Source organism: Psittacula echo (genome assembly GCF_963264785.1).
Source record: "Psittacula echo genome assembly, chromosome: Z".
Lineage (NCBI taxonomy): Eukaryota > Metazoa > Chordata > Aves > Psittaciformes > Psittacidae > Psittacula > Psittacula echo.
The window spans coordinates 105,371,229-105,388,538 of record NC_137742.1 but is presented as its reverse complement, the minus strand read 5'-3'; the positions used below and the strand labels follow the sequence as shown (position 1 = coordinate 105,388,538).

Below are 17,310 nucleotides of genomic sequence, written 5' to 3'. Positions count from 1 at the left end.
AAAACACAAGTGGAGAAAGTATCCATTCCTGCTCCATAGTCCAGCAAGGCCTCCAACAAGGCTGAATGGGAAAATTGTGACAAAAATGCCATCTTTTCCGTCTTGGCATGTTACGTTTAAATGGAAGGCTACAGCTTTTGTTCATTTTTAACACGCAGAAGACCCACTGGGCACCCTCCTTAGTGCCTGCCACCTTCCACCCAGGTTCTCCTGCAGCCAGCAGTAGCAAACTTCAGTGGGGGGATCTGATCACCACATTCGACCCTGAAGCCCCCTGCAGGGGTGCATCAGCAACCTCCCTCCTTGCTCCCATCACCCTCACCAGCCCCTCTGAAGAAGGCACAGCATGAATTCAGCAGCAGACAAGAACTTTGCTCCCAAACATCCTGCTGGCCAGTTTGTTTCTGTTTAGGTGGCACCTAAATCTCTGAAGGTCTGAATCCTCGGCAAAGCGCCACAAGGCATCAGCTTCTCCTGCAAGGGCAGAGGCAGGCAGAGAGAAGGGAGCTGGTTTGCTCATGCTCTTTGCTTTCTGTAATAAACCACAGTGGGGTATTTCTTGTTTGGCCTCAGCAGCTCAGCAAACTGCCATTGCACTGTCCCTGCCCTGGCATACTAGGAGTTGCCCAGCCATGGTTTCGACAGAGAACAGAGCTCAGCAGACAACAATATCACACTGAAAATCAGTGACAGAGACACCAGTAACCCATGATCTCAAGACGATGGCCAGTGCTTCCTGCAGAATCTCATCAAAAGCATCTTGCTAATTATTGCTACTTCACAGGCTTCACACCCAGAGGCAAGAAGGGGCTGAGAAAAAGATGGCTGAAGGAAGAAAAGCAGAATCCTGACATGCAGTGCCTGCAGTAACCAGTTTCAAAGCCCAGCAGCCTGTGAAAGGAAATCTTAACTCCAAGGAAAGAGAACCTATCACTTCAGAGTCACAGAGTAATGCTATTCAGAGAACTATCGATGGAGGACTGCTTGGTTGGACACTTTCAACTGCACTGCCAACAGCAGGAAAACCTTGCAGCAGGTTTCTGGCAAGGAGGTGTAGAGACCTGGGCACAGCTGGGAGGTTTCAATGAAGACCAGTCAGTTGTGCTACCCCTACTGTGAGGCTGAGCCCAGCCACCACGGCACAGAACAGAGGTCAGCCTTTGTCCTCCTCTGCATGCTCCGAGCCATCCCCTGAGCTTCCAGAGGTTGGCTCAGATGCTCAAACATCTGCAGTGAAACCATGGCAAGCCTGCCCTGAAGGGAGCTCCTCACACGGGACACACCATCTGGGGATTTCCAGGATCTAATGCAAACCTCCAGCCCTTCCACACTGCTCAGAATAAAGGGGAAATGGTGGAGGGGCTAGTTAAAATAAGGCAACCAAGGAAAAAAACTCTGTGGCAGGTCATTCTGATAGATGCTGCTATTGGCCAGGTAACAAGGGGCATGAGATGCTGACCAGGGGTCGGGCACCCCACACCAGCACACAGCACACATCCCACTCCAACACAATAAGCAAAGGGCACAGACTGGCAGCAATTCATGGTGCACCACCTCCTCTCCCCGATGCCAGCCATGCACTATTGCCACAAAGCTCATCCTACCAGTCCTCCTCCTGTCATGAGACAGCAGACACTTCTCTTGCACCATCCATCCCCACTCCATGGTCCATAACACAGCCCAAAGGCTGGCACACTCCTCCTGCTGCCTCTCCCTCCGGATGTGCTGCAGAGCCAACATGATGTCCACAGGAGCTCACCCTGAAGGAACAGGATGGCATTCACAACGTACACACATCGTAAGTGGCTCTGAGTTGGCCTGGACTCTCTAAGATCACAAACCCTGCCTGACATGCCCAGGTCTCCTCCACACCAGAGTGCTGTGCTCCAGAAAGCAGCAATACCAAGAAGGATGAGAAGACGTTACAGAACAAAGACCAACCAGCCCACTTCCAGCACCAGAGCACAGGTCTCCAGCATAACCCATCCTCAGGGAGGTACCAAGCTGCTCTGGGCAACCCCTCAGCTCCCTGACTGCCCTCAGAATGGCAGGTACCCCTTCCCCATCCCCACCCCAGCATCACAGCTGGCACTCATCACACACATGAACCCAGTGAAAGACCTGGCACAGACAAAAAGATTCACCCTTCCCCTCCTCCGCCACCCTAGTAAAGGTCAACTGAAGCAGGACAGACAATGATTCCACAGAACTAGGCCTGAGACGAGGTAACTGCAGTGAGGAGCTGAGGAACAAGGCCCTGCTGTGCCATGTGAGAGCGCAGTCCACCTGGGTGACACACAAGTACTGCGGGATGCTCGGCCCAGTTCAGACCTGCCACGTTACTACGAATGCATCACCCTGCTGCCTCAGTCTTCTCCAAGATGGTAGAACAAAATCCCCCAGCATGTGCAAAGCACTGGGAAACAAGGCAGGCCAACAACATGAATTACTTCACCTATGACATGGATAGAGGAGAGGACTCCAGCGCAACCATGGTTAGAGCACTGCAGCCCCGGGTGGGAAGGTATTTGCGTGCCAGAAAGCAGCAGGTACAAAGTGAAACATCTTGTAAGCTATTAGAGGCGGGGACTGGGAAAGTAACACAGACCAAGATTTGAGGATGTAACAATGCTCTGGGAATTTAAAACATTATGATTTTTCATAATTAACCCCCACTTATAGTCTCTGCATGTGAACTATGTATTATCCCATTCCATACTCCAGCTGAGGCAAACTTTGGTGGCTTGCCCGAAGTCAGCGTCAGAGCTAAAACAGATCTTTTCACTTCCAAACAAGCTCACAGTGTTAAGCTGCTTTTAACTGTCTCTGTGGAAGATGAAAAACAGCAAGAAGAAAGGAATTGGGGAAAGAAGTACGTAAGACTAAAAGAGACAAAATTAACAAGAGAAAATTAAAGAGGAGAAATTTAGGCTCTGACATCTGAAGGAGCTTTCGAGGAGCAAATACCTGGGTGCTGCAGACCCACCCTCCCTCCCCAGAGGGAAGGCCGAGGCTCCCACTCCTCAAAGCTGGAGGTGAAAGCGCTGGCTGCAGCACCTTGGGGTGTGCATGGTCCCAGTGGGTGATTCACTTCCAGCAGCTCGGCCCAGCACTGCCCTGGGAACCTGCAGTCCCCTCGTCCCCAGCAGCACTGCGGAAGGAAGTGCCGCTGCTAGCCCCAGTGCCAGAGCTGCTGGCTCAGCAGTGTGTGAACCAGGGCAGCTCCGAGCCCCTTTCACTGGGAGACTGGGGCACCTCGCCCGAGACACCAACAAAGCAGGAGGTTAATTTGCAGCTCAGAGCTCCGCTGCCGCGCTTGTCTCTCCCTCGCCCTCCCTTCTCGCTCTCCTTTCTGTGCAAAGCCTGACATCTACAGTTCTGTCTGGCGCAGTCAGGGTGCTGCGGTGGGAGCCACACAAGGACAGCGGGGATGCGGTGGCCGGCCACGCTCCGCTCCTCCACCCACCATGGCCACCGGCCCTCCTGCACTCGCTCCTCTGCCTGCAGAGCAACGCAATCTCAGCCCAGCCAGGGCACACACCGCAAAGCCCACCTCGGCAACGCTGCCCAGCGGTACCGCTGAAGCCTCAGCGGCCACCACACGCTGCTGGAGCCCATCTAAGCCCAGCTCCTGCTGCTGCGCATGGACTGCCAATGCTGTCAAACAGAGCAAACCAAGGCAGCTACAGCCTCGTGGTATCACTTCTGCAGCTGTACTGCAGGAACTTGCTGCACCCCAACACCTCAGAGGCAGCCTCTCTGCTCTGCTTCCAGATGTGTCCAAGGGTCTGCGCGCCAGCCTCTGCAACACAAGAGGCACGGGTGAAATGCACAAGCTGGTGTGCGCAGCCTGAATCCAGAACATCTTCAACATCTTGATGCTGCAGGAACAGCTTTAGTTGGCAGATCCTACAACTGTCGAACATACACTCAAGATACCAAGCAGCTCGGTGCTTCACACACTCGCCCTGCTAAGTCTTCTGAACTAATCTCCAGGCCTGCTAGCATTACATGGTATCTCATCAAAAATGCCTTGAAGAACCCTCACATTCTGCATCATCCCAAACAACATGCACCTGATGGCAGCTCTCACCCCAAACAAGGTACATCTGACAACAGCTCAGCTGACTGTGCCTCTGCACCCCCCTTGCCTCCCCCTTCTTTACTCTCAGCTCCTTTGTAAAGAGAAGGAATAGACCAAAAACCTCCAAACCCATCACCAGACGTCACAGACACTCAGGAAACCCAACAACCCAACCTCTCAGAATCAGGCACATCATCGTGATGTTACTATCAACATTTAAGTATGTGCTCTGAATTCTGCAGGGAGCATCAGTCTGTTTGCACAAGACACTCAGTGGCAGCATGGCAAAAGGAGGGTTAAAACTCCTGCTACTATACCAAGCCAACCAGCCATTTTGGAACTAAGCTACCACTGGCCAAGGAAGCGCAGCCGCACGCATGAGACACATGTGAAGTGGGATGCGGGAGGTGGGATGCAGGGTGCTTCGCTCCCAGAGACCGAAGAAGTCGGGAGCAGCTCCCAGAGCATGTCTGCTCCCATCCTGCCCAAGGAGGGACCAACTGCCCAGCAGGCATCCTTGGGCCATCGAAACAAATACTTTCTTAGAGCTAATGTGTCACAGACCCTGGAGCTTCCACCTTCCAGGATACCAGGGTTGGGAGAGGATGGAGTAAACCTTTTCACCAGACTTGCCGCACACATCGTCTGCTCCAGCATCACTGCTGAGCGAGGGAACCAGCGTGGCTCAGCCCTCATCAGATTTAAGACCTGTAAGCCTGGGCACTACAGGGCCAGCACCCTCCTGCTCCCCAGCAATGTGCACTACGCAGTGCAAAACACCGGGAAATGTTTGTTTTCTGGGGATAGGAAAAACCCACATTGCTGCTCTGCCTTTATTAGCAAGAGCCATGTTTGGCACTTGTGACATAATGAAATTACAATAAACAGCTAAGTGTTTTTCTCTCAGCAGCAAACTCAAGGACAAAGCAGGGTGGCTGCAGCGTATCCACGGTGGGGCACCTCAAGCCCAGACTGTCCCACCGCCCTTCCACCGTACACAGCCAGGCCTCAGACCCCTCCCGGGACGTGCTGGGAGCCACCCGCAGCAGTGACTGCACAGCCACCAGCACGCCTCCCTCCTGACAACCCCAACCAAGAATTAACTTCGGATGGGGATGAACTTTAACTGTATTTACAGTCTGCCTCTGGAAACACACACAGCGCACACCACATATGGATGCCACCACCCTGCAGCCATGGAGATCGCCCACCTCCCGCACTGACAGCTGGACATGTCTGTCCAGCTGAGCCAACGAGGAAGCGCTGGAAAGCACTTGCTCCTAACCAGCACGGCAGGATCCGAGTGAGGCCCGCAGCATCTACCGGGAGAAGGAGAATCACCAACACAAGTTGGGTGGTGTGGCCCACTGCCACACCAGGGGCTGCAGAGCAAGAGCATGCAGGGGCTTCCAGGTCCAGTGGGATCCCGAACCCAGCGTCCAGAGCCACTGCCTCCTGGCCACCAGCTGCAAGGGAAGCCCGACCCACCCACCCTGTTTGATTGTTGGGTTTTCTACAAACTAGCTGGTATTTCTCTATTTCTCCAGTCCCTGCCTACACACAACCCCAACCTCGGGAGCAAACACAAATGCATGAATCGCACATGAGAAACAAAGCAGGAGGCGGGATGGGCGGCCCTGCTCCCTCCTGCCCTCACCTCACCTCATGGCGAGAGGCAGTTATATTTAGGTACCGCCACGGTCTGTGGTGCCGCGGCCCCCCTCGGGCACGGCGCAGAATGCAGATTTTCCAGACAACAGACCACAACAGCTCCGTCAAAACCATTAGAGGCTGCAGCGCCCAGGCCTGCGCACAGATGTTTTGATTCCCACTCTCCTGCCACAGCAGCCCCGGCGCTGCCATGTGCTGGACGCCCAGCCTGAACATCGGCTGTCAAGGGCAGGAGCAAGAAGGGCAGGGCAGCCTCGCTCCACAGGGGAGATGTTCCTCCCTCTGGTTTGCCCTTGCTGGCCTCCCCCGGGAGCTCCCAGAGGGTGTGGGGTGACGCCCCACCATAAGAAAACAGAGGCAATGCAGGAGGGCAGCCCCATGGTCACCTCGCTCTAGGCCGAAGAGGTCTCCCAGGCCAAAACCCTGCCCTCAGTCATTGCCCACAGCCCTGTAAGCAGCGAGTGGATCCCGCACATGGCCAGAATGGGGAATCGGGTGGGACCCAGCTTTGTCTATGTCCCACCTTTCCCGCTGGCCAAACTCGGCTCTGAAGCCATGCAAAGGTCGAACCTCGGCCACGTTCTAGCAAAGGGAAACAGAGTTGTGAAACACTTGGCCTCCTCCCAGCCCATTCCTCCTGAACCACACCATCTTCCCAGCACAAACACACCTCTCGCTCCAGCACCACTAGCACCTATGAGAAGATGGTTGCTGAAAACTCTCCCACTGCAGATGAGCAAGTCCAACCCCAGCAGAGGAAACACTCGTGCAAGGGAGTCCGAGCCCCAGGAGAACAGTGTGTGAATAAAGTTGATGTAAAAGCTCACTAGTCATTTTTCAGCTTCTCCATTCAACATTTTGATTATTATTATCATCACTACTGTTAGTATTTTATAAAGCAGGAGCACTACCAGGCAGGCTACCACAGCCAGCCATATGTACATGAGTTGGGATTTAGCAATCCCCGCCGAAGCTGTTCAACTGCCAGCCAGGCCCAAAGTAAATCTGCTCCTCAGTGCTGCTCTTGGCCTCTGGCACGACACCATCGGGACCAGGGCGGGGGGTCAGAACAGAGGGATGAAAGAGGGACACGCGCCTCTGCCTTTGTCAAAGCAGCCACTGTCGGGCCGCGGTTTGACAGCAGCCACGACAAGGCCAGGTAAAGGTGCCAGGCCCTGCACCGCCTCCGCCACCGAGCAGCACCTTGCCTCGGTCCTGCGGGAACAAAAGGCAGCAGCAAGATAGGAGGGAGGGCATCGGGTTCCCACAGCTGAAGGAAGGCCAGCGTTGCTGTGAGCCGCGCCGCTGGTGTGCGGGAGAAGGGCTGCAGCGGGCTTCCCGCTGGCCACTGTTCCCAAAATGACCATGAACGAAAAGGAAAGAATGGGAGAAAAAAACAACAAAACAAATACAGCAAAGCAACCTCTGTGTCTAGGCACAGAGTTCCTCAACCCTTTAATATGTCTTTTCTTTGCTTTTGTTTCTGACCAAAGTTGGCCTGGGGAGCAGGACCTGGGCAGGAGGGCAGCTCAGGAAGCCTGCGCAGGAGCAGCCCTCAGCCGGGAGGGTGAGCAAGAGCCCCAGGCCTGGTGCTGCACGGCAGCGGGGAGCCCAGCATAGCCCTACGGGGGGCTATGGGAGCCGAAGCACCCTGCTCCATGACCACCCTCCACTCGGCTGCTCTTCAAGCCTCAGCCGGTGCCGCAGCCGAAAAGCCACGCTCTGTCTTGTGCTTAATGCCGGACCAGACAGTGCTCCCTAATGAGGGAGCATTACAATCAGCTTGTAATGCTGAATTTTTAATGCTGCCGAGGGCTCTGTTACATACTTAAGGGGAAGCGGGCGCAGGGGGCGGTCGGCAGGGTGCCTGCTCCCCCCAGGCCCCTGGCAGACCCTCGCGCCCCTGCCCCGCCGCTTACCGCCAGCACTGTGGGACGGGGTGCACGCAGCACCCATCGGAGAGCTCTTGCCTGGCCGGGAGCCTCGTGCAAACTTTCCTCAAGTGCGTGGAGAGGTGATGCCAAAAGCTTCGCTCTCCTCTCCAGCAGAGCTCGGCTGGGAAGCGGTTTAAAAGCAAAGTTCACGAACATGTTAACTGCATGCTCTCGTATGTTCTGTACATACAGTCTGCGCTGCTGCTCACAGTAATACCCTAAGACTGTAAATCTATAACCACTGCAATGATTTAGTGATTAAAAACATGATAACATATTGTGTAACTGCAAACCACAGAATCCCTGCCAACTCTCCTCCAAGATACAGGAACAAAAATACAGAAAATGTGTTGCTTGCAGCAGTCTTCCTAAACTCAACGGAAAGATTTTAATAATAATAATAATAATGAAAAAAAAAAACAAAACAAACCCAGCCCTAGACATCAGAAAAAGGCTGGATGCAATGCAAAGCTGGAAAAAAAAATTAAACGACAGAGTTTTAAATACAATTCTTGCTCTAACAAATTACAATCTAAACATGCCTCTCTTTTTTTTCTCTTTTTTAAGTTTGTCGTAACTGGAATAACTGGTCTTGTGTGATGTCTTGCATATTCAAAGTGCTTTGTAATAGGATACGGAGACCAAACCTTATTTGCCTAAACTCAATGAGTTTTATTTTTTCCCCTTCCCCCCCCCATTTCTTTTCCTTTTATTTTCCTTCCTTCCCCCCCTTTTCTACCCTAACGGGGGGGGCAGGAGAGAGCTGTGAGGGAGGCAAAAGGAAGAGAGGTCTTTAAGCTGTAAAGAAAATACCTGAAAGGGGAGGCTGCAATTTGTAATACAGTGAGGAAAGCCGAATATTATATATGTATTTTTAAAGGCAGCTGTGGGAGTTTTGGCCTCTGAGCAGACAACTTGACCCTGTCCTCCTTATTCTCTTATTTCCCCCATCACAGGATCCCTGCACCTTCAGTGGGATTCGAACTCAATGTGACCCTAAGGAGCGAGTCACCGAGCCTCCAGAAAATTGCTCCATATTAAACACGAGCGAGAAGAGGAGAAAGACAGACAGACGGCCCAGCAAGGGATGCAGCTGTATTCCATATCCTCACAAAGTACAGGACAAACCCACGAGCAGCTTCAAGCCCAGCTTGAAAGAGAAACAGCCCTTTCTCGGAGCAAAACAAATATTTCTATTTTAGAAAAAAAAAAAGGGGGGCAAAGAAAAGTTTAACAATTTAAATTAAAAATAATTCTAATAAATAATAATAATTAAGAAAACACAACAAAACCAAAACAAACGCAACCTAAATGATAAATATCGCAGCGAAGCCCGCGAGTGCGTGCCACACGCGTGCACACAGAGCCCCACGGCAGCGGCCGCGGCTCCGCGCACCCCGGCTCCGCTCGGAGGGCTGGCTCAGGAGCCGCCTTCCCTCCGCGGGCGAGGAGCACAGTTTATTCAGAGGAATCAATAGGAAAGAGCATTTGCAAATATTTAGATAAGCGCCGTGCGATTCGGCATTAAGTAATTAAAAACTGAAACTGAGAAGGGGGATCGGCCTACAGCGCCGTTCGCTGCTTCACCTCCCCATCCCCCTAGCCGCATTCTTCCCAAAACCGAGCCTGCCCGCGGAAAACAAAAATCGGAATTACTCGGGCTCGCCAGGCCGCTCCGGGGCCGCTCGGGCGCGGCGCCCGGCCGGGCGGAGGCGGGCGGAGGGCCGGGCCGGGCCGCCGGCGCCGGGGCAGTTTCGGGCACTTCTTCGCCCCTTTGTTTTCCAGCGCGTCCCCGGCGCTGCGCGGCCGCGGGGTCCGCCCGAACGGCCTCTCTCTCCCCACGGGGTCCCGGGGGGCGCCGGACCCCCGCCGCCCGCGCCCCGCCGCGCACAAAGCGGCGCAGCGCCGAGCCGCTCCGCGCCCCGCGGCCATGGCCCGGCGGGCGGGGCGGGGGCTCCGCGGACGCGCAGCGGCCCCCGCGGCGCCGGCACCTGCGCGTCCCCGGCGGCGACGGCGGGGCTCCGGGACGGCGAGCGGCACAAAGTTTGCTGGGGGATCCGGGGCGGTGGGTGGGAGCGGGCGGGAGGGGGGGCCGGACCAGCCCCATGCAAAGCAGCCCGGGCGCCCCGAGCAGGAGGAGCCCGAGCGGGGGACAGGGCAGAAAAGTTGCCACTTACGCGGTCGCTGCTCCGGCGGCGGCGGCGCTTTTAATCCCGGGCGGCGGCGCGGGGGCTACAGATCCCATGCAGGCTGCGGCGGCTGCGGCGGCAGGAGCGCACTCCGCGGAGGGGCCCGGGGCAGTAGCAGCAGGAGCCGTGGGCAGCAGCCGGAGCCGAGCGGGAGCCGCCGCCGCCGCCGCCGCTGCCCAGCAGCAGCATCGTTGTCGGGGAGTTTGCAGCCCCCCGGAGAGAGGGGGCCGCGGGCGGCGGCAGCAGCAGCAGCGGCGGCGGCGGTCGGGTCGGGGCGGAGCGGCGCGGAGCGGGCGGCGGGGCTGGCGGTCGCCGGAGCAGGAAGCGCCCGGACTCAGATCTGATGATTGGGAAGAAAAAAAAACTCTTTGGATCTTTATTCTGCTAATTAGTTTCCTGCAAAAAATGGCTGATTAGTGCAGTGCGCATGTGCCTCATTACCCAGGCACGACGGGAAGGGCTAATTAGCCACCTTCTGGATCAATAAGATTCAGCCCAGGCGGCGGGGGAGGGAGCGAGCGAGCAGGAGCGGGCGGGGGGAGCGCGGCGGCGGCGCCGCACCGAAACTTGGGGCAAGCGGCCGGCCCCCAGCCCGCGGCGGGGGGGGCAGCTCCGCGCCCAGCCGCGCAGCGCTGCGCCGGGGAGGGGGCGCGCGGGCCGCTCGGCGGCTCCGCTCCTCTCCTCTCCGCACCGCTCCGCGGCAGCGGGGCGATCCGCTGGGCCACCTGCCCCCGCTGCCCCGGGCGGAGCCGGGCCGGGCCGACCCTCGCTGCCGAAGTTTGCCCGGGCGGAGCCGGGAAAGTTGCGCGGGCAGCGAAGCGCAACTTTGTGCCCGCGCCGCCCCGGCCCCCCGAGCGGGGCGGGCCGCGGGCGCGGAGCTTCGCGGAGCGGGCCCGCAGCGCCCATCCCCGCGGCATCTGGCCAGCGCCCGCTCAAACTTTGCGGCCGCCGCTCCGAAGTGGGACAGCGGATCGATGCGGCCGCGCCCGGCCTCGCTGGGAGCCGGGCTACAGGTTTCACCAGCCATCGCTGGCAACAGCTTTGTCATTTTCTAAAAATAAGAAGCTAAAAGTTATTGTAGAAGAAGGGGCTTTTTTTGTCCCCCGCACAATGTGCCTTTTGTGAGTTTAATGCCATTCCGGGGCTCTCTATAGCCCCGGACAATGGGGAACTCCAGGAGGCGGCTGTGCCTCTGCCTTTTTTCTTTCTTGCTTTCTCTTCCCCCCCCCCCCCCCCTTTTTTTCCCCTTTTTTTTCTTTTTTTAGGAAAGGCTGCAACATTCCTCCAGTCCCAACAGAACTTCTGGTTTGATTAAATAAATATCTCTGTAGCCTTGCGGTAACATTTTTCACTTTCTGCTCGGGTCCATCTGAGATTATTATTTAAAATTTTTATTTCCAGCAGCTTGTCCCTCCCCATTCCAGCCCTAGCGAAAAAATGTAGATGATCGTTGGGAATGTGGGATTTGAATTTTAGGAGGACCAGTAAAGAACCTCTCTCCAGGCTTCAAGAATATGTTTTCTTCATCTTTCTGTAAGAGACTCTTATTACTGGCAAAAATGAAGCTGAATTAACTTATCTGTCTTGAAAATCTAAGGAAGCTTTGCAAATTGCTGCTTTTTTTTTTTTTTTTTTTTTTTTTTGGTTTTTTTTTTTCCATTTTGATTTTTATTTTTCCTAGTAGCCCAAGTAATTAACTTCCCGGTTTGTTTCATAGCACTGAACAAGGAATGCAGTTGCGGTCAGTTTTTCCATTTGGGAGAACCTTAATGTAGATGTATTTTATACTGAAAGGTAATAAACTGCATGTTTGTTAATAAGTATTTGTGATGAAATGTATCCAGCCTTCCAGGTTTTTACGGTGGGGGTAGTCCTTTGAAATTTTGACAAGTCCCTTTCAGTGGGATGGGGGAATGAAAGAAGGGGGAGATGACCAGAAATTGAAGAAGGGCTGTACTGGTTGGTACGGTACTGTAAGTGTCTTACGTTTGGAAAAGGTATTCACAGGTTTTTAGACTCGAATTTTAATATGTACCATAGTTCTATGAGTTTTATAAATGCAGCACTGAGGTGTACTGTTCTGATGGGCATGCTATGCGTGGGTTCTGATGGGTTGCTAAATGCATAGACTACAGTATGTTACCAGTTTGCCTTTAAAAGCTGCCCTTGAAAATGTGTAAAAATTATTTGTCTAGCTTTATGGAAGAATAATTGTTAAGTTACTTGCCCTTCCAAAAAATAAGAAAAAAGAAAAAAAACCAAACAAAACCATCACCACCACCCCCCCCCCAAAAAAAAAAAAAAAAAAAGGTGGGGGGATGGGGGGAAAGCCCAAATCCAAACCAGCAAGCCTTGGGGTGGGTTGGATTTTTCAGGGCTGCTTGGTGCGCTGTCTGTAAAGGTGCGTGTAATTTGGAACTGTTGTTTGTGCTGAGTATGAAACAAACATGTTCGGATGATGAAGTTGAGGTGAGAATAAAGTAATCCTTGTCTTTTGGTACTTGGTGTAACTTAGAAGGAGTGCGTGTTTTCACCAGAGGCTGTTGATCTCGTGGACCCGGCTGGGAATGAGTGCTGCCTGTGTACACACTTTTTGCAGAGCAAAGAAAAAGTAAATATGTGGAGAAGGTGGCAAGTAAACCTAGTAACTGTTAATGCTCCAGAAACAGGCACCTTCGCAAGAACATGATCAAACGCTGTCTGGTAGCCATGTACATTTTCTTTGCATTTGCATCGCGAATTCTAGATTTGTGTTGCTGTCCTCTAATTTCCCATGACAACATATGGATCCCATAAATGCAAACATGCCGGAGTGCATCTGTCTGAGTAGTTAACACAAACCAAACATCCCCCTGTTCAGCGGCTCTGCTGTTCCTCCGGCCATGCTGCGCTGTGCCCTCCTGCGACAGCCTCTCACTGCTCCTGCGTTCTTGTACGTTCATGCTCCCGGGGTGATCCCAAGTGCCCCGAAAGGGAGGAGGGTAGTGGGCGCCGGGGTCAGAGGTGCCCAGGGCTGCAAGGGTTGAGTGGGGAGCACACTCTGTGGCCCCCCACCCTCCTGGGAGCTGGGTCCAGTCTGTGCAGGCTCTGTGCTGGGGTCAAGTCCTAGGACATCTTCCTTCCCCTCCTGGCGAGGGCAGAAGATGAGGCTGGGGAGGGGAATGGCCACCTGGAGCCATGGCAGAGGTTTGCCCGATGTTCTGGACATGGCCATCCAGAGCCTGGGGGATAGAAGAGCTCCCAGTTCTACTGAGGGGGCAGAAAAAGGTGATGAGGTGTGTGTGTATGTGTGTGAAAAGAAGGGACTGAACGAATGATGGCTGCAGGACCAGCCAGATAAACCACTGCACAAGTACCAAAATAAATCTAAAGAATTGAGGAATAATTTGTATAGGAATCGTTAGGTATGATTACACATTCGTGCATGCATTTCTCGTCTTGAAAATTTACTTCCCTTAAGGTTTCTTTGTTCTAGGCAAAAAAAACAATCACTAAAAAAGACAGTTGCTAAAATACAAGAAAGGACTACCCTTGCTTTAATTAGAAATCATGATAAACCTCATCTGTAGTACTACAGATACCTCTTGGTACTATGTACATATCTTTACACATGCATAGACAGGATTTTTTGTCCAAATAACCTTTAATGTGCTTAGTAGAAAGAAGCTCTCAGTGTCAGATCTGTGGGGAAGACTGATTTTTCCCATAGGAAACTTGTTAAAGACACAGTTGAATTATTAGGTTAACTCTAATTTTTTGTCTGCTATCATACCTGGTCTATTTGCACATAGAATTGTATAGTTCCAGTTCTGTTATTTTGAACGGATGGAGCTAATACCAGTGCTTTAAAGGAAAGTTATTATTTGCAAAAATATATACAGATTGGAGGAACAACTTTGAAGAAAAAGGTTTTTCTGAGGCAGTGTATATGGCTTTCTGGACATAACTTTCAGAAAAGATGGTTGTTATCTTGGATATATAAACCAGGGGTAAAGCGGCTTCAGTTTCCCGGGTTCTGCAGGGAGACTGAGTCCTCCCGTAGAAATAGGACTTGGCTGTCGAGTGCTTCGGAACAGCTCTGTCCTGGGCCAGATCTGCCTGGGGCTGTGGTGGAAGCAGTTGACTAGGGTGAATTTTTAGGGACCACAACCATGTCCTGTTGCTTAGCACGAGGCGGCTGCACGCTGCCTCCCTCCGCCTAATGCTGTGTGGAGCACACTGATGCTTTGAAGAGGCCGTCTGGACATGAGGGACTAATATATGGATAGAATAAGAAAGACATTCCAGGCTAGCTTGTTAAATTCAGGCTTTAAAAATTATTGGGGGAAGGGGGGAGAAATCCTGCTTAGAAAAAGATCTCCATAATTTCATCCACTTATGTAGCTTTGTGCTTCTTGGAAATGTGTCTGAAGAATCAGAACAAAGCGTAGAAGGCCAGAGTTCTTGAAGGAGCTCCAAATGATAAAGTCTGCCATTCATTTTAAACACAGCGTGCATTGTGAAAACACAGGTCAATTTAAAGGCATTTGTCAGATTTCCAGTTCCCTCTACTCCTTTGCAATGGAAATGTGCAATCAAATCCCCGTACTGGAGTTGGGATGTCTGCCTTTATCAGTTGTTATTACTTTATACTCTGAGCATTGCCCAGGTAAGCTGTCTTTTCATTTAGAAAGTTTGTTTGCATAAAGTTGCATACAAGAAGAGGGGAAGGCTGACATGGATTAGGCTGGAGCAGATGCAGTTATTTAGGGGTTTGGGAAGGGGGAAAGGGCAGAGGATCAGCAGCGACTGATTGCAAAGGGCTGTCTAAGCTGCAGAAGCGATCTGATACCATTTAAAGACGCTCAGCAAGAGGCATAGAAAGGGGTATTCCAACAGCAGCATGTTCATTGTTGGGATGCAGAAATGCAGCAGGGCTCTGAAGGAGAGGGCTGAGACATGAACTACTGAGCAGTTCTATCCAGATAACGGGGATTTCTTCTGGAGGCATGTACGCATGGTTTAATGGGCATGGGGCTGCCTACTTTATTGATGAGAGATGTGGGGGTATGCTAGAGAAGGAGCATATATATTTCTCTAGAAGAGACACATTCTATAGGATTCAGAAGAGATTTGGGTCAAGGGGAGGAATTCAGAGGAAGGTTTGTTCTTTTCTGCTGTCTTCAATATATTTATGTGGTTTTGCACAATTATTAAAACAAGTCTGTCTATTTTGTAATCACTGGACTTACTATAGCTACGGGGAGTGGCAGAACTCACTGGTCTCTTCCAGCTACCTCCAAACCTCTGGCTTAGTTCCTGTAGTCAGACTGAGTAAATACCCCTGAAGTCAACTAGCAGATTTTTAATATGAATTTGCTTTTTTGGCAGGCCACAACACAACATGAATAGATGTGTTTGTGATGGAAATAAACACTTGGAACACATCTATATGTTTCTTTGCTTTTTTAGAAAAATGGAGAAAAAAGTCTTGGCATTTAATTAGGACTCACTAACCTGATAAATATTGAACATAATTTCTTTGTGAGCTGTTCTGTGTGTTCAGCATACTCTATGGATGTATTCCACAACTGCAGTTGTTTAATGCCTATATCACCTCATGCCTATTGTATTTATGTTGTCATCAATGTCAGATTTTAATTAAACAATTAAATCACTGTCACAGTAATTTCCCTAGAAAACTATCTTAAATGAAAAATCCCACAATAAATGTTTGGGAACCATCTTAAAGGGAAAAAAGAGGGAAACGAGTTACAAAATAACATTACAGTTCCCACAGAACTAGAATGCGAAAAAAAATGTTTTCAGTATTGAGAAGAATTCTTGTTTACAGGGTGGCTTCCACAACATTCACAGTGCGTCAAGACAGTGACTGAAACAACCTGGCTTATCTTGTGGCTAGTCTGGGTCTTTCAGGCTGAGCTGGCGGCGGAGGGACCCTGGCCCTGCGTGGTGCATTCCCATTGTCATCCCCCATGTGGGCCAGGATCAAGGGACAGCACTGCAAGCCTCTCATCTTTCAGTGCCAGACAGGTACCAAACGCTTCTTGGAAAACATCTGCCTTCTTCCCCTCCAAATTATTTCAGAATTAAGATGGAGATTTGCAGAAAAGCCTGCATCAAATTATTCTGTGAGCGTGAAGCACCAGTACTTGCTATACAATAACCACATATGCAAAACTCAAGTTGTAAGCAGTGAGAAATCTGATCTGACATAGCATCTTTGCTACAGTTAATCAAATAGTTCATCTTTACCTCTTTCTAAATGTAAGCTCTCATTCCTCTAAAACCTGTACTACTTTGCATGGAAAAATCACCGACACAAGATGCAAAATTAATCAGACAAGAAATCTGAAAGAATCATGCTCTCAAACATACGCTCACAGCATTACCTGTATTTAACATAAGCACATTTGACATGTGAGGCATGCTTATTGAAATTCGGATTCCAGCCGGTGATGTACCCTGCAGCTAACCCCGACCCTCCCCTATTAGCCGGCGCAGCTGCTTTGATTTGTGCCCTGGGTGGGCTGGGACAGAAAGCTGAGGGCTGGGGAGCCACAGCGATGGCTGGGGGCCCTGCAGCCCACCCTGCACCCCAGCCCTGCGGCCAGTGGAGGGGTCACCCTTACCCCAGCACCCAGCCCGAGGCGTGAATCCCAGGCAGTATTTCTTTCAGGTCCATGCTGCATTCTTACTGGAATGCAGTTTTGAAGATTGGGTTATGCCTGGGATGCGTGTGGTTTCTATCAGCCCTGAAGTGTTTTACAGCTGGAGATGATTTGGAGGGTCACATCTAGCCTGTCTATTTGCAGCCAGGTATGATGTTTTTCTGCTGCTGTCTCTCTAATCTTTTCCCTGTGTTGCCTCCATCAAAAGGTGAGATTAGCACAGGGAGGGGGGATGTGTGTGTGATGACGATGACAACAATGACAACACCAGGCCCATCCCTCCCTCCTCCTCATTTTAGTTTGCTTCTCACAAAACCAATTCACCACCAGATACTCTTTCTTCCTGCGGCCAAAACAAGTTGGTGAGAAGGGCAGCGGTACCTGGTGCGGGGGCTCCTGAGCTGGTGGCTGAAAGCCCTGAATGCAGTAGCTGGCTGCAGGTAGTGTTTTAGGGGGAGCCCCTACCCTAGCCAGCGGGCTCCACTGGGAAGCCTGGGGCACAAAATCTTTAACCTAGTTTCAGGCAGAGAACACTGTTCTGGCATAGTGCTCGCTGTATCAGGCCATAGCTGCAGCAGAGCTGGCATTGGCCATCCCAGGGGGGCAGTTCCTCCCTGGACCCCTCCAGAGCCATGCTTGCTTTGCCAAGTGAGGCAGTGTCACTAGAAGTAACTTCGCTGAGCATATGCAGACAGACCCATTTTTATAGTCGGTAAAGGAACAGCGAAAACTGACAAGGCTGCACAGAGCCCTCCTCCAGG

At 51.9% G+C, this 17,310-nt stretch overlaps 1 protein-coding gene across 2 annotated transcripts in view; it reads right to left on the bottom strand.

The window, feature by feature from the left end:
- The window catches only part of ZFHX3 (zinc finger homeobox 3), a 171,312-nt gene that overhangs the window by 145,827 nt on the left and 8,175 nt on the right, over positions 1–17,310 (bottom strand). The window contains exon 2 of one of the 2 annotated variants that reach the window (XM_080637309.1): positions 9,867–10,218. The gene's annotated coding sequence lies outside the window, so the exon portion shown is untranslated. Of the gene's footprint in view, positions 1–9,866; positions 10,258–17,310 lie in introns of those variants that run through there. The other variant, XM_080637310.1, reaches the window with a different exon arrangement.